The sequence below is a fragment of the Patagioenas fasciata genome, chromosome 2 (genome assembly GCF_037038585.1).
Source record: "Patagioenas fasciata isolate bPatFas1 chromosome 2, bPatFas1.hap1, whole genome shotgun sequence".
Lineage (NCBI taxonomy): Eukaryota > Metazoa > Chordata > Aves > Columbiformes > Columbidae > Patagioenas > Patagioenas fasciata.
Genome location: NC_092521.1, coordinates 79,003,232 through 79,022,441, shown reverse-complemented (window position 1 = coordinate 79,022,441; position 19,210 = coordinate 79,003,232). Strand labels below are relative to the sequence as shown.

At 37.7% G+C, this 19,210-nt stretch overlaps 1 long non-coding RNA gene across 1 annotated transcript; it reads left to right on the top strand.

Annotated features, from left to right (window-relative positions):
• Positions 1-8,489: 8,489 nt before the first annotated feature.
• LOC139827203 (uncharacterized) lies at positions 8,490-12,599 on the top strand. Its single transcript, XR_011737522.1, has 3 exons — positions 8,490-9,432; positions 9,818-9,991; positions 10,121-12,599. It is a non-coding gene; the product is annotated as an uncharacterized lncRNA (long non-coding RNA).
• Positions 12,600-19,210: the final 6,611 nt, after the last annotated feature.

The window sequence follows — 19,210 nt, the reverse complement described above, 5'->3', positions numbered from 1 at the left end:
TAAGTGTTAAAAGTAGAGATAACTTCAAGAGAAATGTGGTTCTGTTAGTTTATCACAGTCAGATGATGTGGAAGTCATCCACAAGTTTCCCAAGATTTGTATTTATCTGAAGTTGTAACGCTTGATGAAAAAGCTTTTGTGCAACTCCCCCTGCTCTAATTTTTCTTACAGAGAAAAGATCAGTTTGACTGAAAAGAGATTTTTATTTGTTTGTTTGTTTGTTAATGTTTTTCTTTCAGGCAGCAGGCATGGCAAAGAGTGAATTCCTTTCTAGCTGGCCTAGCACCATCCACCTAGCAAAAAACACAACTGGGACAAATGCTGCTGTTTTCTAGCAAGCAGTGAGTTGGCTTGGGAGTAGGAACAAGATATTGTACATCAGCACAGAAAAAACTGCATAAGAATATGAGAAAATGGGATAAGTGAATGGAAGGAGATAATATAATGAGTAAAGAAAAATATGTCTCCTGGAATCTCCATAATTTCAGCTTTCAGTGGCTGGAGAAGAAGAAGTGCTCAAGATTATTTGTTGTCTGAATTTGAATTAAAACTGATAAACTGAGCAACACTGGAAAAAAACTTTGGAAGACTGTTCATCAGCTATTAAAAATAAGATACTGTCTGTTTCCACTTCATTGGTCATCTGGCATAGTGTACAATTTGTCAGTGAGTGCTAAAAAGCCAAGGATCATTTGGACAATTTTGAAGGCTGTATGACTGAAGTTTGTCCCTTCCCCTGTTCCCTCCATCTGCTGAACTGCAAGAGATGCTGGTTTTGTTTTTCTCTAACATGTGAATGCCCTGAGCCATGCCCCCCACCAGGAGAGCCACTCATCATGGTGAAAGTGATTGAGATGGACTAGTTGCAGTTAAAGTTCTTCACCTGCGCCAAAGGTGGTTGTTACAGAGAAACCTTCAACAGCCAAGTATGCTCATAGCCTTTGCAGCATTCAGAAGGATTATAGCAATACAGTTGTGCTCATGCTAATGTTCAGGATGCAATATTTACTAAAGGGTAAGCTAAAAGAAAGAGACAAAGATAGGAAAATGACATGACAAAGTTACTTAAGACACTGTAATGAAACAAGGATTTCATTCACAGGTATCCACCTTGGATATCAAATGCTTAATTTAATATTTTGACATTAGGAATTAAGTTTCTTAGTCTGGTTCTTCTTGATCATTTTAGGCTTGAAACTCAAAAAAACCAAAACAAAAACAAAAAACCAAACCAACAACAACAAAAACACCAGGGTATGAATTGTCTTTGTGGAGAATGTTGCACGTTGAAACGTTGCATGAGTTTGGTACTTTGGAAACCTGTCATTAAGGAATAGCCGTATTCTCGTTCCTCATCTCCTACTTTGCTTGTCTTGTTTTCCATCAACCTGTAAGTGGTTTTGCATCAATTGCAATGGTAAATGCAGGAAAGGAAAAAATACTATTCTTCATGTAAAAGGTATTTTAAGGGTGTTGTGACCTGCTAAATAGCAATAGTGTTAAGGCTAAGATTCAAATTAGAGTTTAAATTTTACACCAGGAGTTTTAAAAACTAAGGATGCTGAAATCATGCTTAATTTCTGTACCTACTCTGTATGTATATATAAAAGCATTTAATTTTATGTAAGCAATTTGTTAAAAAATATATACACTTCAGTAAAGTAAATGCTCTAAAAGAAGTGTTGTTTGATTTGAATGTCCTTTGGGTTTTTTGGGCTGCACCAAAAGGAGTGTGGCCAGCAGGTTGAGGGAGGTGATTCTGCCCCTCTGCTCTGCTCTGGTGAGGCCCCACCTGGACTCCTGTGTCCAGCTCTGGAGCTCGCAGTACAGGAAAGACATGGATCTGTTGGAGAGGGGGCAGAGGAAGCCACAAAAATGATCAGAGGGCTGGAACAGCTCTGCTGTGAGGACAGGCTGACAGAGCTGGGGTTGTTCAGCCTGGAGAAGAGAAGGCCTCGAGTAGACCTTATTGCAGCTTTTCAGTACCTGAAAGTGGCCTATAAGAAAGATGGGGACAAACATTTTAACAGGGCCTGTTACAATAAGACAACAGGTGATGGTTTTAAACTAAGAGAAGAGAGACTCAGGAAGAAATTGTAAGGAAGAAATTTTTTACAATGATGGTGGTGAAACACTGGCCCAGGTTGCCCAGAGAGGTGGTAAATGCCCCATCCCTGGAGACATTCCAGGCCAGGCTGGACAGGGCTCTGAGTAACCTGATTGAGCTGAAGGTGTCCTTGCTCATTGCAGGGGGATTGGACGAAGTGGCCTTTGGAGGTCACTTCCAACCCAAACTATTCTATGATTCAGTGATTCGATGATTCATTGTATTATGTCTTACTCCAGTTGAATGGTTACTCTAAAACCAGTACATCAATGCACCAAGATGTGTATTCCTGTCAAAGAGGTCTTTTGTGAGGAAGGCAGCTTGCCCAGTGCCTGACCTTCAGTATCCAAGTGTCACGTCACCCGATGTTTCATCCCTAAAGGAACACGCAAACTGGATATTGCTTTTTTTTTTTCCTTGCATCTTTTGCTGTCCACTTAATGAAGAAAACAAAAAACAAGTTTGCCCCAGTTCTAGAAGACATTAAAGAAAGCAGAACAACAGCTTGATTTAAAATCACTGGTATTTACAAACTTTTAAGAGAAGTAAACTAAAAACTCATTAGTTCTGGACAAGCTAGTAGACAGGAGATGATACTGACCTGGGCAGTCTTCTTGCTCAGAACTAAAAAAGCCTTTAATTATTAAAAACAAACAAACAAACAAAACCCCACCCAGCAACCACATTTTTACAATGGAATTATTTTCTTATATTTGTTCACAAGCTTTGCTATTCATTTCACAAACCAAAACACAGAACATACAAGATAATGTGAGGGCAAGTCTTCCACCTGGAAAACACTTGGAGGGAAAATGCATGTGGACTTCTCTTCAGCCTAGCCAGCCTGTAAGAACTGCTTCTTACATTATTTTTCTTCAGCAGGCTTTCAGGGGATTCCAAATGAATATATAAAACAAGGCAGAAGCGTGTTAAGCAGTAGAGAAGGCCATACCAGTTACTACTGTGCTTTTAAGATGACAAGGCTTCTTTTAAGTTTGTAGCAGTTAAGGAAAGCAATAAAAGTTATTAATGTGTACTACCTCCCAGTTGCTATCTGGTTTCTGATCTAAATGGTGCTTGTGTTATAGCAACATTTGTCATTTTCAAATTATTCTCCATGCGCAAGATGCATCTCTTATCTGTAGACTAGCACTGAGGCATTTTCTGACTGTTATCATTATTATCTCCCTCATTTCTGCAGAAGCATCCATGCCTTTTTGAAAAGTTGTCTGAAACAGTACTAAGCCTACGTGCTCCACTTACTTACTGACACTAGAAAATCAAGTTCTTGTTTCCTCTTATGACTTCTGTCAGCTTTTGGAACTTCTGTCCTTGCCTCTTCATTGGTTTTTCTACTTTTACAAAAAACAGTAAAATTTTGTAGTGTCCAGTAGCAGATGAACTGGTACCACCTATGTAAAATATTGCCAGTCTACTTGGAAATACTTTCACTGTGCTTCCTCTGATAAGGCCTTCCACATTCTTACTTGTCCTTATAAACTCAAAGCAGCACTGCCAGCACCCACCAGGACATAACATTTCACAGATACTCTTAGCAGCCATAAGGAGAGGTTTAGTACACTTAAGTCAAAAACTGTAAAGGGACGGTGTTTATTGGTCACTGTGACTAAAGTTTTCCTGCTTATATGGTTATGACTGTCAAATCATAAACAAAGAATCAAACAGGTTTTTAATAACCTACAGACCAACTTGCATGTTTTTGCATATTGCTTACGAAAAATGTTAACCATCCTGATTTTATTTATAACCAAACCACTTTTTTTTTTTTTTTTTGTAATTCTCACCATTTCAGTGATGTGATATCTCTATAAAAATCCAGCTCCTAGTTATGTTATGTGGCATGTACTGACTCGTCAATGTCAAGGACACTTCTGTTATGTACAGAAATTACACCAGCCGTCAGATGTTTTATAGACTATTGGTGGTCTATATACCATCTGCTGACTAACCTCAGCCTAATGAAGCGTTGTTTTTTTCTTTTTACACTTAGGCACTCATAATTCTGCATTATTGTACAATTACTGGCAGTGGAATCACTTGACTGCATCTCAGACAAGTCATCCCATTGCCTTTGCTATCCAGGTTTTCAGAAATGCTTGTTCTCTCCATCAGGAAGTATGCGTACATATAAATGGACACATGCATGCACACCCTAATTTCAGAATTTCTGAAACCATTGAAGCCATACTGTGCTTTCAATAAGTATTTTCCTATTTGTCCAAGATTTCCCAGGCAGAAATGTGTGTGGTGCTTCAGAGACTTTCTGAAAGAATTCAACTTACCGTGCCTGACTGAAAACAATGTGCACGTTCATCATAAGATCACAGCCTAGCTGTATTATATGCAGAAATCCTAACAGTAGGACAATGCATGCTAAAGCATCTGTGGGTGATTTACTCCTCTTTTTAAATCAGTTGTTCTCAAGGTGGCATGACCTCTTATTCTGCTTGTAAAAAAACTTTACTTTAGACATTCTGCAGTGTCCTCCTCACTCCACAACACATCAAATTGCACGTTCTTTGTCATCTAACATCATCATCCCTGAATTTTCAAAGACTGGATTTAGATTAGAATGTGGTTCCAGGTAACTAAAGAGGAGGGACATGACTCTTTTTTCCTCTGGGTAAGGAGACTGGCAACACTAGATGGGTTCATCTTTACTGATGAGGAGTTAAATATGTCTCCTCAGTCTTTCTTTAGCTTTAAGAGCATTTTAGGAAAAAAACTCAAGAGATAAATTCAGCGTTTTCCTTTTCCTGTTGAATTCCACCTTCTAGTGTCTCACATGTTAATCCTTACAAGGAAAACAATCCATTTTCAGGTCTTCATAAATTTAAGTTAAGAAACTGGGCTCCAGCAATCTAGATCAGTTGAAACAATGAAGATTTAGCACGGCTGGTTACACTCAGAAAGCATAAAGAACTCAATGCTGTATATATTTCCCTCTTAGGCTTCCAGAATCTTGCTTTCCTAGTTTTGGCTCTTTAAACTAAGCAACTGAACATGCAACCTACTCGGTGGCTTGTATCAGATCATTCCCACTCTTCTGAACGGGAAATACTGTCAAATACTCTAGAGACAAACCATGTTAAGCCTTAAAGGAAAGCTTTTACATCAAGCCTGGCGCCCTCCATAGATCTGCCCATGTCTTGCTCCTGCTCAAGGGATGTTATAGAATAAAAGGTTGCCAATAGCAACGTGGGCCCCAGTCAAGCTTACATTGCCAACATTATCAACAACCTGTGTGTGTATGATTACTACTGGACAGTACTCCAACATCATGATATTTTATGCATTGAAAGCATCAGTGGTATCTTGTTTCATCGTGATGTACAGACAGCTTGTGTCAGAACAACCCCTGCCTTTCATGCCTAAAAAGTGCTAGCATGTCCACAGAAAAAAAATGCACTGTACATACAGAAAAAATATACCATATGTATCTTTAAACACAGACCACTGCTTTGTATCATTGTGGTGGAAACTCAGAAAAATAGGTCACCAATTAAGGGAGGCTATTACACTAATGATTGCAAATAGATCAGCAGACAGCCTTACATTATGTCACATCTTTATGCCAAGCATTTTGAAACACCATGTACTACATTTATGAGAAAACTGTTCACTTAGTATCAAAGCGGTATTAAGTCCAGTTGACAATTATCCTTCTGCTTTAACAGTAATAATCTGTTAATTGTACTGGCTTGCCTACAATCAGTTGTCAAAATAATGTACAAGAATTGGCATAGAGCAGCACACAAGAGCCATGTGTAAAATGGAATTGTAATTTATAAGCCTAGACAAAGTGAAAAGTCAATCAAAAGTGAAGCTTAAAACAAATGGCATTCTGCTTCAAGAGTTATCTCCCAGACGAGGGCATTTAAATCTGTTCTGCTTCTTGTTTGCTCGTATGCATTTAACTTCATCAGCATGCTAGTTTAGAGTTGCCCAGATTGGAAAGCATCTTGATGCCTGGGTCTGTATCATTTCTGTTAATCAGTATCTTGTAACAGGGATTGAAGAAATTTGAGTAATTGCTTATGCAACAAACAAACCCAAGTACCATTTTTTCAGCCAGGTGATATTTACAATTGGACCTTGAGGTTTTCTAGGTTAATTTGAGCACTCAATAGACACCTTCAAGACATTCAGGGTTTTCAGTCAGGATACCAGTAAAGGCTGTTGTGCTGTAATGAATCTTGACTGCATGAGTTCCCAAACAGATCTCCCAGAATTGTTTCATTTGGAAAGAGTGGATTTGTACAGAAACAGGCTTTCCAGATTCCCAAATAGACTTCTTGAGACCCATGATGTGGTTCCCCATCACTATCTCCTGCACAAGAGGCGATCTCTAGTATCAAAGCCACATTTTGCAATCTAATTTATTTATTTCTATGTATATACATATATAATGATTTCTCCTTTTCCTTGTTTTTTTCAAAACTTTGTTTCCAGATTGGTCTTTTCAGTGTATCCTTCACTTTCTGCAGATACTTCACCGTTGCCTGTGGTCTCTATACATAATATATGATTTCCTCAGATTGGTAAGTGAATAGTTTTGTTTACAGAGGTCAGCTTCAAGGTGAGGATTCATCATTCCTTAGTACCAGTTGGCCAACACTGTCATCTGGGTTGATTGTGCTATTAGCTAAACAGTTGCAACAGACGTTATTCCTGACATTGCTTAGTCTTAGTTGTGTGAAGGTGCACAACCATGAATTGCCAACCTTGCCTTCTTCCAGGACCTGCTGCAATGGGAAAGAACTAACCAGTCTGGAACAAAGTTCCAAGTGTTTTCTTTGCTCATCATCAGAAAGCCAAATTCCTTGCCATGCCTGGGAAGCCACTTGGCTTTCAGCAGTAAAAAAAAAAAAAAAAAGAAAAGCAACAGCTGCAGCAATGCTCTGTAGGACAAGGGACAGCAAATAAACTGTTTTAATTTTTCTTCTGTCCTCTCCAATTTTTCAATTAGAAGACAAATCCTCTTTCATTTTCCTTCATCCTGCTTGGTATATCCCCTTTTCCCCATTGTACCACAGTAAGCTAATTGAGCAAAATGCAACTGTTGCCAGCATTTTGCTCCTCATGTGCCTGCTTTCTTCTCTTTTCTATTTAGCAGCTAATTTCATGGGTAGTCCCAGTTTCCTATTTTTAATTGAATAGGCTACTTGGAGTGGAACCCTTGGGCATTAACAGGGGTAAGGTTTTGATCTTGACCCTGAAAGGTATCCAGCACATACTGCTGTTGGCATGTTAACTCGTTAGAGCCGTTTGCTTCCTAAGACATTCAGCGACTGAGAGACCGTTCAGGCCCTGCAGTCACTTGGTGCTCCACATTCCCTCCAGGGTCTCAGCTGCTGTTTCTAAAGACAAAAACCACAGAAAGGCTTCAGCTTCCAAGTCTTTCTAGTCCTTATCCCCTTTGCCAATACTTGTACACAAGACTGAAGACATCATCTGTGCACGCTTTGATTCTGGGATAAAGACTGTTCAGTTTGTACACAAAGCAAGTTAGCAGATCATGTGCTCAGCGTGGCTTACACTGTGTCCCTGCCTCTCAGTCCTTGCAGAGGAGGAGCAGATAATGTGGGACAGGAGCTGTATTCAGTTGGCAGCACTCCCAGCAAATGCCTACAAACTTCTGGGCCTTAGCGTAATTGTAGGACACAAGCTATTTTTGCATTTTTGCTAAAATGATTCTGCCCTTTGATGCAGATTAAAAACCCAAAATAATCTTTTTACAGGTAGAAGGCTACATCCAGTCATTCCAGTTGTCATTGTTTTTAGTGCATAGCCTTGAACTTTCACCACTTGACTCTCTCATATTGATAAGAGGTGGGAAATGACTTTTTGACAGTAAATCTCTAGCAATAGAGCAGCCAGATCAGGAGGAAGTGGGATGCCACAGATATCCATTTCAGTTCATTTACCAAAGAAATTTTAATGTTTTTACCTAAGCCCTAAAATTTAAATTGTCAATACTTCTTAGTGAAAGATTTAATATTAGGTCTCAAGAAACAATTACTTGAAAATTTGCTGTTCAAATTATGTGCCTAAATTTATTTCCTATTCACTGCTTTCACCTAATAGAAGTATTTCCTGCATGGCACCTACTGACTATATTGGCCTGGGTTTCCCCTAGAATTAGACACTTGTCCAATAGGTTTAGAAATTTGTAGAACTTTTAAGAAGCTTTTGATTTTTCATGTCTGCAAGGGCTTTACAAAGGTGCCTTCCATAGGAACTATAGCAGCTCATGTGATGACTTTTTGTGGCATGCAGTAAAGATTAGGACTAAATCATGTCCTCTAGCCAAATATGGAATTTTAGAATCTTCACACTGTGGAGATTTCGTGACAATAGTTTCTTTATAAAAGCAGTTTTTCCTTGCTTGAATATTTCAGCTAACATGTTGCTTCAAGCTCCATCTGTTCATTTAGAACGTTCTTCATAGGCTTTGGTTGCTGGATTGAACCATGAATCAATACCATTGCTATCACAACCTGCCCTTAAACTTTGTAAGAAAAAAGCCATCCTTTTTGATTTGCTGCAGTACATACTGTATTTTGTCAATTTACTGACATTCCATTCGTACCATTTGTGTGGAGTTTAATTTGAATTATTTTCTATTTCTGTTGTTGATTACAGTGACTAACTTCTAAGCTTCTGTAATGGTTAAACACCAGGTCTAAGAATGATGTGATATAAAAATTACTGTTATGCTACAGGAGAGGAGCAAATCCAGTCAGCTATCTTTGGGGTGGTACTAGTTTTATCTAAGTTTTTGTTCACATAGGAGTAATAGTTTCTGATTTAACTGATTGCCCTTTTTAGTAGGGTAAATATCAAAAGATATTGCACAGTTCTGACAGATCTGTCCCACCACAAAAATATTTTCTTTCTTACAAATGAAGATAGTGTTTGACTGTAAGAAGCTAGAATTGCAAGACCTTTTTATTTCTAGTTATTTCACTTCATACTAACATCTACTACAAGGATTATAATTACTCACAAGTTCTCAAATTCTATCCTTCACTGTGGGTTTCATTCTCCGTTGTTATATCTTGTGCTGTATTTGATAAATGTAACTACTATTTAACACAACCATTCTGTTTTAAATCTGGTTTATGTAACATTTAATGTGGAAATACTTATACTGACTTGTTCGAACATCTGCTGGTCTTTTTTAGAGTCTTTCCCTAAATCAAGCTCAACAATGAAGGATTCAGAATGATTTCCTGTATCTGTTAATGAAGATTTGTAAACATACAGTTTTTCAGAAGGACGTTCCTTATTTTTTTTCTAAAGTAAGAATAATCAAACCTTTACTCCTTTTAAGCCATTTTTTTTTCTGTACTAGCTTTAAACCATCAGTTCTCTCCAACTGTGATTGCTTTGTCAGGATTAAAATCTAGTTTCCTCCTTTTTCAGACATAATGAAATGAATTTACTCCATCATTCATTCATGAGGCACATTCGTTCTTTATAATGTGTTTAGAAACACTGTTTCTCATTGATTACTCAGCAGTTCAGAAAATAGTTAAACATTAATATTTTCCTCTATCTAGGAGTATTAATATTTTCACCTATCGTAAGATTTTTAGATTATTTAAAACTAGGTAATAAACTCTTCTGTGAAAAAAAAAATGAATGTTGCAATCATCCCAAAGAATTAAATGTTGCTTTTATTAGCGTCCTGTCCAGGTTTTGTGAACAAGGCCGGTCAGAACATCATGAACAGACAAAACAAAACTGCTCCCAAAAGTGTTACTACTGAAGGAATGTGGTGGCAGCTGGAGCTGAGGACCAGCAGTGGAGATGCAGAACTGTGTCAGAAAGCTTTTTGTAACATGCCGACTGAATGAAGTGAGTCAGTTGATGGGAAAGGAGGTGGGGAGAAAGTTTGCTGTGCTGGGATAAACATGCAACTAACTGCTATTCATGTTTTCTATAAAATGAACAGTTATAGATGACAGAATTCTCTGTTTTTTTCAGTGACTGGTGACTTTCATATGGAACTCTGAGCGGTATGATTACAATGAAAGGTTTCTTCTCTATTCACTAAACACAAGCCGTGCGTCATAAGGAGTGAAAATGCTAATCTGAAATGTAATCCCCTGTCTTTTTTTTTCAGAAAGCAATAGATACCAAGTGCTACAGAGAAATAAAATTATTGTTTTACCAATATTGGAAGTTCTTTCTGGCCTCATACTGCTATCATAAATCCTAAACCACAAGTATCGCTATCCTTTAATATATATGTATGTATTGTGACTATTGTACCTCTAGGTGATAAAAGCTGATTGGAAAACTAAGTAGGAAAAGGCAGTATCTTTAGTCAGAAGAGCTGGTACAACTGGAAAAGCTTTTAGACATGTGTTCTTTGATTCAGCTGAAGTAGTCTTGTATGTCTTAACATTTTTTTGCTAGGAACATTAGTTGGCTTAAAGAGACTTTCTTCCACTAGAATTTGGGTTTCTCTTACATCTTCAGAAAACCATGGCTACAAATGTATTATTTTCAAATATTATGATGTCCATAAATTGTTTCTTTTGATTTGTTTTGAACATACTGCTTTTTAATTAAATAGGTTATTTCTTTTCCCTTTTGTATTAGAGAAAACAGTAGAAGTGAAGACTCCTTAATCTCTCTATGCTATTTACCCAATTAAACTTTGACCACATTGCCTGTTACCGTTCTCTGTATATTAAATGGTCTTTTTTTTTTTTTTTTACATGCATTCGTATGTGTACCATATTATGCTTTTAAACAATTTTGTTCATTTTTCCTGGACTTTGTTGCTCCTTTATCTTTTGTATCAGACAGTGTACTAAAAGCCAAGCTTATTTCATAGTTCGTCTCAAGCTGAGGGTTTCCTATGTATTTATGCAATAGTATTATATGTTCAAGTATTGTATGAATTTGTAACATAATCTTACTTTAGTCCAAACTGTGAGCTGTGGTCAATCCATATAAAAGGTTCCTATCACATAAGTACATTTGTTGTACTTTTATAATGTCTGTATCTTATACTTGCACAAAACTGGGAATTTATTACATTAAGCTTGGTGGAAGGATAAGTTTTACATTTTCATAAGGGTTTGGTTTTGTTTTTTTTTAGTTCTGATATGATAACACCAACAAGGCAAGAAAGATTAGCAATAAATCAAATAAAAAATAGAACTAATTTTCTTAGAAGTATGCACATAAATCTGTACTTCCATAAACGTGGGATAAGGTTGAACAAATAAGCATAAGCAGGGAAACAGATTTAGTTCTCCCTGCCTTGGGAGGGTGTTCTAAATTGCATGATCTCTTAAGGTATCTTCCAGGCCTCTAATTTTACACAATAAAATGCATCATTAAAATGTTTAGACCTCTCTGCACACGTATTCATCTAAGTAATCTAAGTAATTTATGAATAGTTAGTTTTACTAGTCTCTCTCTTTCAAATAGCTAATAAAGTGAGTAGATAACAGTGATCTTAGTATAGCGCCTTTCCTCATTCAAATCAAATACAAGAACAACAGAAGTTGAACAGTCACTCCCCTTATTATTTCTCTTCCTAGTTTACCTTTTTCTAATTGCTCTTTATTCTGTTTCTTGCTTCTTTTCTCCTTCAAATGAATTAATCCAAGATTTTTTTCATGTGGAAAATGATACTACATGTTCTACCATGTCAATTTATACAGTAATTTTCATATCTGCATGATTCCTTTTGTAAAAACAGTATGTTTTCTTCACTTTATATTGTGTTGCTTTGAAAGGAATTTTAGCCACAGTGAAAAGGCTTCTTTTAATCTAGAACAATTACAGCCATGCAAAGATTGATGCCATTTTAATGGCTGCGTATTTATTTAACAATACCACTATAAAATGTACAGTGATATAACTGTTTGTATAGAAACAATCAAATATTCCAGCATAGACAAAACCTTTCTCTGTTATACAATTATTTGGATCAGCTAGCTTTAGAAAGCTCATACCTGAGAACCAGTATATGACTGTATGGGTTTTAATTAATTTTAAATAAATAGATATTTCAGTAAACCATTGTGGGTGCATTCCTCTGTTACAACAACAACAACAAGACACTTAATTCATTATGAGAATCAATAAGACCCTTACAAGAGGTTAAAATGAAGCTTTGAAGCATCAAGCTTTGGCTATAGGTAAATCCAGATAGCGTACACTCAGGTGCTTTCAAAGTCATTGTTAATTTTAACATTCTTATAGATCTGTTTCATAGTGAGCTGTACTTCTTATTTTTCTGTCTTAACTGTTGAGTAGATGGGGAAGATCTGTTTTCCATCAATTGTACATATGCTACCAGACCCTCTGCCTAAATCCTATGAAGGAAGAAACCTTCTAAGGTGGATGCCAGAAGTCCATCTGTGTGGGTTGTGTATCTACTATGTCCTCCAGCCCATGGGTCTTCAGCCTTCGTAAAGTGAAGGATATATTTTTTTTTAAATCTGTGGACAAGCTTATAAAGATATTATCCTGATCTTCACTTACAAACAAATAAAATTAATTTAAGCTTAGTATGTTTTTTTAGTGCTTTACATTTTGTCCCATTTTCTTGTCTGCTTGCCTGGGAATCCATCCAGTCTGTGTGATTTTTTAATTATTTCACTTCTTTTTTCTTTTTTCTTTCTTTTTTTTCCCCCCATCCTATCTTCTGATACCTTGTGATCTTCTTGCTACAATTTGAGAGCCACTAATCTGCAAGGACTTGTGTCATCAGTAGAGAAGAGAGGCTGATGAAGGCTCTGAAAGTTGTTCTCTCTCAAGGCACTGAGGAGACAGTGGATTGAGATCCATCACAGTGACTTCACAGACACCTTTGTCTTTCTCTAGTGAGCTGCCATATTTGAGAGCAGGCCAAAAAAAAGATACCTAAAGTGGTCCAGAAATAATTTGTCCTGAAGTACCAATATATGTGTAAAGATTTCCTCCCTTTGCTGTCTCTTCTTTAGGTAACAAGAGCACCATATAAAGAGGTGACCTTGCTCATTGATTATGATGAATATTTGAATAGGTTTTTCATTGCTGAGTTGTCATTTGTCAATCTATTCTTTGGTTAATTCTTAGTTAATGATATCTGAATTGTAGTAGAGCTAGATGACATCTGATGAGGTATAGATCAAACAGACGCGTAAAAGTTCCAGGCAGAAGCAATTTCTGCCAGTTAATAAAAGATCACAGAATCACAGAACATTAGGGATTGGAAGGGACCTCAAAAGATCATCTAGTCCAATCCCGCTGCTGGAGCATGAACTCCTAGATGAGGTTACCCAGGAAGGCATCCATGTGGGTTTTGAATGTCTCCAGGGAAGGAAACTCCACAACCTCCATGGGCAGCCTGTTCCAGTGTTCTGTTACCCTCACTGTGAAGAAGTTTCTTCTCATATTTAAGTGGAACCTCCTGTGTCCCAGTTTGTACCCACTGCCCCTTGTCCTATCACTGGTTGTCACTGAGAAGAGCCTGGCTACATCCTCCTGACACTCACCCCTTACATATTTATAAGCATTAATGAGGTCACCCTTCTCTCCTTCAAGCTAAAGAGACCCAGTTCCCTCAGCCTTTCCTCATGAGGGAGATGCTCCACTCCCTTAATCATCTTTGTTGCCCTGCGCTGAACTCTCTCCAGCAGTTCCCTGTCCTTCTTGAACTGAGGGGCCCAGAAGTGGACACAATATTCCAGATGCTGTCTCACCAGGGCAGAGTAGAGGGGGAGGAGAACCTCTTTAGATCTACTAACCACACTTCTTTTAATATATCCCAGGATGCCATTGGCCTTATTGGCCACAATGACACAGTGCTGGCTCATGCTCATCCTGCTGTCCACCAGGACCCCCTGGTCCCTTTCCCCTACACTGCTCTCTAGCAGGTTGTTCCCCAATTTATACTGGAGCCTGGGGTTGTTCCTACCCAGATGTAAGACTCTACACTTGCCTTTGTTATATTTCGTAAATTTTTCCCCACTCAACTCTCCAGCCTCTCAAGGTCTCGCTGGATGGCAGCACAGCCTTCTGGCATGTCAGCCACTCCTCCCAGCTTGGTGTCACCAGTGAACTTGCTGACAGTGCACTCTATTCCCTCATCCAAGTCGCTGATGAATATATTGAATAGTACTGGTCCCAGTACTGACCCTTGAGGCACTCTACTAGATACAGACCTCCAGCTAGACTCTGTCCCATCGACCACAACTCTATGGCTCCTTTCCTTCAGCCAGTTCAGAGTCCACCTCACTACTCGATCATCCATTTCACACTTTCTCAGTTTAGCAGCAGGGATGCTGTGGGAGACTGTGTCAAATGCTTTACTGAAGTCAAGGTAGACCACATCCACTGCTTTGCCATCATCTATCCACCTGGTTATGTCCTCATAAAAGGCTATGAGGTTGGTCAAGCACGACTTCCCCTTGGTGAAGCCATGTTGACTGCCCCTAATGACCCTCTTATCCTTGATATGCCTTGGGATGGTGCCTAGGAAAAGTTGTTCCACCACCTTTCCAGGGATGGAGGTGAGGCTGACAGGTCTATAGTTATAGATCCCAGATATGGATCTTGCATTTTTAGCTGCTTTTTATTGACATCACTGAGACCTTGCTCCATAACATTTAAATCAGTACTTTTTCTCATGGCCAGAAGAGAGGCATTGTTAACTTTAGAGTACAGAATAAAGGCTTCCTTATATTAGTCTAATGTGGGGGCAATACTGCTAAGCAACTGATGTCAAGCAATTGCTTGGCCCCTCAGTGGAAACACTCTGGCAAACAAGTCCATGCTCCTCTTGTAGCAAAGAAGTGCTTTCTCATAACAGCTACCTAACCAACTGACATTGCATGGTAAGGACCCTTCCAGAACAACTACCCATCTTCTTTTTACAGTCCCTGTAATACATAGCACTGCATATCCAGAAACAAAATGCAGGGAGGCACAACTTTAAAGCTAGTGTCAAACCCCACAAGCAGCTCAATTGCACAGACTTGACCAACTCTAGTTTCCCCTCTAGGTTCTCATCTTTCTGCAGCTGATCTATTAATTCTTCAAGCACTTTACAAAGCATTGGATACTTTACCTCCTTGTTGTGCTGTCCTGCCGGTCAGGCAAGACAGGGTCATGATGTGGGCGAATCTGTTGTTTTCTGCAAGTTCATGGCTTGCAGGAGGGCTCTGCTATGTGATGGCATTCCTGGGCAGCTGGAGTTCATGACAGAGGACTTGGCTGGGCAGATGCTGCGATGCTTAGGCATGAACTTAAAAGAAACTATAAGCATTATCTGTTCTTACCTGGTGAGTGAAAAGGAGAAAGAAGGGTGAACTGCCTGTATCTGTTCTCCTTTACAGCCTCAGAAGGGGATAGTCTTACAATTTTTAAAGTTAGTTCCCAACCTTAAGAAGCCTTTAGTGTATTCTGCTCTAAATAACTTAAGGCATGTAAGCCAAAGTAGATAACAGGGTGAGTGGTGCTGCTTCACTTTTTGTTAAGAATTAATAGTAGGGTGCTTCAACGTTTCTTAAATGTAATGGTGGGACCACAAGTGATGATCTGAATTGCAGATGGTAATGGTTTCTTCCTCTTTGATTTGGCTTTCATAGTTCCTTTGATGTAGAAAAACTGTGAATTTAATTTGCGTAACATTACTCCCACTCCTATAAATCCATTGATGAGCTAGCTTTATTAAATTTTTCACCATTTTGGGATTATTTACATAATTCCTGATTTTATAATGAGATCTTGCTTTACTACACAGGGAGCCTACTGATGAACATCTGGTACATTATGAGTTTTGATACTCTTAGCATGGTGTTTAAAATTTTGCTCCTGTTACAAATTATTCCACTCCATCAGAAGATAGACCACATCCACTGCTTTGCCATGATCTATCCACCTGGTTATGTCCTCATAAAAGGCTATGACGTTGGTCAAGCACAACTTATTATTCTTACTATTCTTAATTGATGTGTGATGTCTTGTCAAGGAAATGGCAACTGGAGATGATGAGTAGCAGGATAAAAATTATGAAGAAGTTCAATTAATGGTTTTGCCTTTTATTAATATGAACATATGGGATATTTTGAAAATAAAACATGAAAATAAATATGTTTGCATTTTTACAAATTCTCTTCTAAGTTATAATGCTCACTTTTATTCTAACTCCAGCTTTCTTCCTCTCTTTCTATAGCAGAATGTCTTCTGAAAAGAAAGATTTCTCTTACTGCTGAACAGAAGAGTAAAGATCTGTTTTCATAGATCTCTTGAATATAAAGAAGCAGCAATTTTTGACCAGAAGATAGATTAAGGTTTTTGAAACTCTGTTAAACATGAAATGTACACACTTACTATTCTTTCTTTCATGAATTGCTACAGCTATAATATTTAATGTTTTTATTAAGAGTGCTGTGTGACATCACTCACTTCTCAATTTTTGACACTTCTTTTCTCTTACCCATTAGTATTTTGTTCAACTCTGGTTTTAGGCAGCACAATGAGAAAGAGAAGAAAAATCCAGATTTGCAAACATAAGAAAGATTTCATTCAATTTTTTATTTTATTGTATTTCAGAATGAATTCAGGGGCTAGAGTCTGATTTATTACCCAAAAGAAACAAGAAATTCTGGGAGCTGTTATAATCTGGTTTGCAGAGGTCCACAAGCATGTCCCCAAGCATAACCCTGGGACTGGAGAGAGGGAAGGTGCTAGTGCACCAAGGGACTTCCACTGCAATTCAACTAGCAATGAGAGCATTACTTGTGCAATACACAGCCTATTAAAATACTTAGCCATGAGAAAGAGCTTATTTGGCTGCAGAAATACACAGACATTTTAAAAAATATTCTGGACAACAGGATCAAGGAGCTGCAAGCTTTCTTTTTTTGGTGGGGGGATGGGGACAAAGACAATATTACAGACCACTCTATAGCTTGCAAAGAACTATTTTTCTACACTTTTTTAACTTTTTATTTCACGGCTTGCCAGATTGCCCACCCTTTAAATCAGAGTATCTTAATGCCTGTTAAAGTCCAAGAGTGCCTCTTACTAATGACGTTCTTCTTGCTGGAAATAATGTACAGAACTCAATGCGAAATTTTTTAAAAATCTGCTTTTTTTTTTTTTTCCTCTTTGAAGATCTGTCCCTTAAAATAGAGTTTACTGAATAATGCAACGTATCCTAGGAATTAGGCATGCGGGGTTAAATCAAACCTCAAAGAATTGCACCACTAGCTTGTTCTTATCATTTCTGCTTTGTAATCTGTAGAATGTGTCCCTACACAAGAGAAAAAAAAATTATCTGAATCTCCAAATGGTACAATCATTTAACCTGTGTGATTTATTTTAATTGGAAATATCTTCTCATTTGGCTCTCCCAATGTAACCATTATTTTACAAATTGAGTGACAAGATGTGGTTAAACATTAGTGTTTCAAATAATTTTAAAATATATCTACAGGGTCTGTAATACACAGTAGGTTCTGTAATTACAAATAAGGCACTATATGCAATAATGTGATATATTTTAAAATGCAATGTCTTTTAGATTGTGCTTTTCCTTCCTCTAGAAGAATGCTAGGAATTTTGAAGGGTACATGAAGAAGATAACTTTTTCTTTGATTAATTGAGTTTATAATGAAATGGCTCCAAAGACCAAATAAAAAATATCTGAGATGGCAGAAGGCAGGATATTAATGTATTGATATCATCTGGATAATAATACAATATGTTCCTGAACTTAGAGGTTTTCAGAAACTTTAAGAACTAAAATGGCTGTGTTTTTCAGGTATCAAAAAGTTCTGAAGTACATTTTATGATTTAAAAGGTGTACTTAAAAATAGGTGATACGTACACACATATACCTGTGACTGCATTGCCCTGATGAAGCTGCAGAATGAATCCATTAGGATCAACTCTGTTCCTGAGAAAATTTCCTCTGCAAGGACTAAGTGGGCCTGCAGGACTCCTGTGGCATCTCCACACCTCACAAAGCATGAGGCAATGATGCATAAAAAGCAAAAACCAACTGCAATGTATAAACATCTCAGCCGTCCTCAAATGCCAGAACAGCCCTTGAGGCAGTGGGTAGCTTTTGTTGGTGGCTACATCAATACATCAAATAAGTTCCTCTGCATCACCTTTGCTCTCTCCTTACGCCATCAGGCCCAGCACTAGTCCAAACTTGTTGGTTCTGCATGTTCTCATTGTGGCTGTGTTCTTTACTACTGAGCACGTTCCAAAAATAACCCTTTTTTCACTGCTCTCAAGGGTTAATTCAATAAACAAAACACAATAAAAGCTACTGAAAAGTCTGAAGCAGGAAGGAAGCTGGCTTACTGCTGCTTGGTTTCCTATGCTGCTAGTGTAATAAATTACCATTTTCAGCAAGTTGGTTACACCTGGCTAAGACTTTAACTTCTTTTTTTTTTTTTTTTTTTTAATTTTTAAGTGTAAGTAAGAATTAATACATCAGTCCTAAAAGCATGCGCCCTTGTCATGAGAGGAGGAAGAAGCAGAAGTATTTCATTGCTGAGGCACTCATGATGGGAAATAACACCCTTTGAAAGTATCAATTGTTTTAAAAAGGTGTATATTATATTGAAATATTTCTTCCACAACCTAATTGCACTGGTCTCTTCAGATACTGTGCTAAATTTCTGATCACTGTGTAAATTTTAATTAAAAACTAGTTCAAGACCATAGTTGAAGTACTATTTAACTATTTTTAGATGGCAGGCTTTATTTTTATGTCAGTTTTTCTGGTTGTTTGTTAGGAATGAAATGCATGACAATGAAGAAAATGACACTGGTTGTTCTTCAGCTTTTCAGAGCAGTGGATAAATACAGCTTGTACAGATGTTTCTCTTCAGTTTTGTACTAACACTCAGGTCTGACCTGAGAATGCAAATTCTATAAGGGGATGATATTTGAAAGCAGTATTTTAACTTCTACACATGCAAATATCTAGTTGTTCACAGGGCATTTAAAATTATGTTTTTAAAGGCACAAGGCAAATTTGTGTTCTTTGTACCGAAAGGACTTATTCCTTTATTCAGCAGATTTTTATACCATATAGAAGAGCAG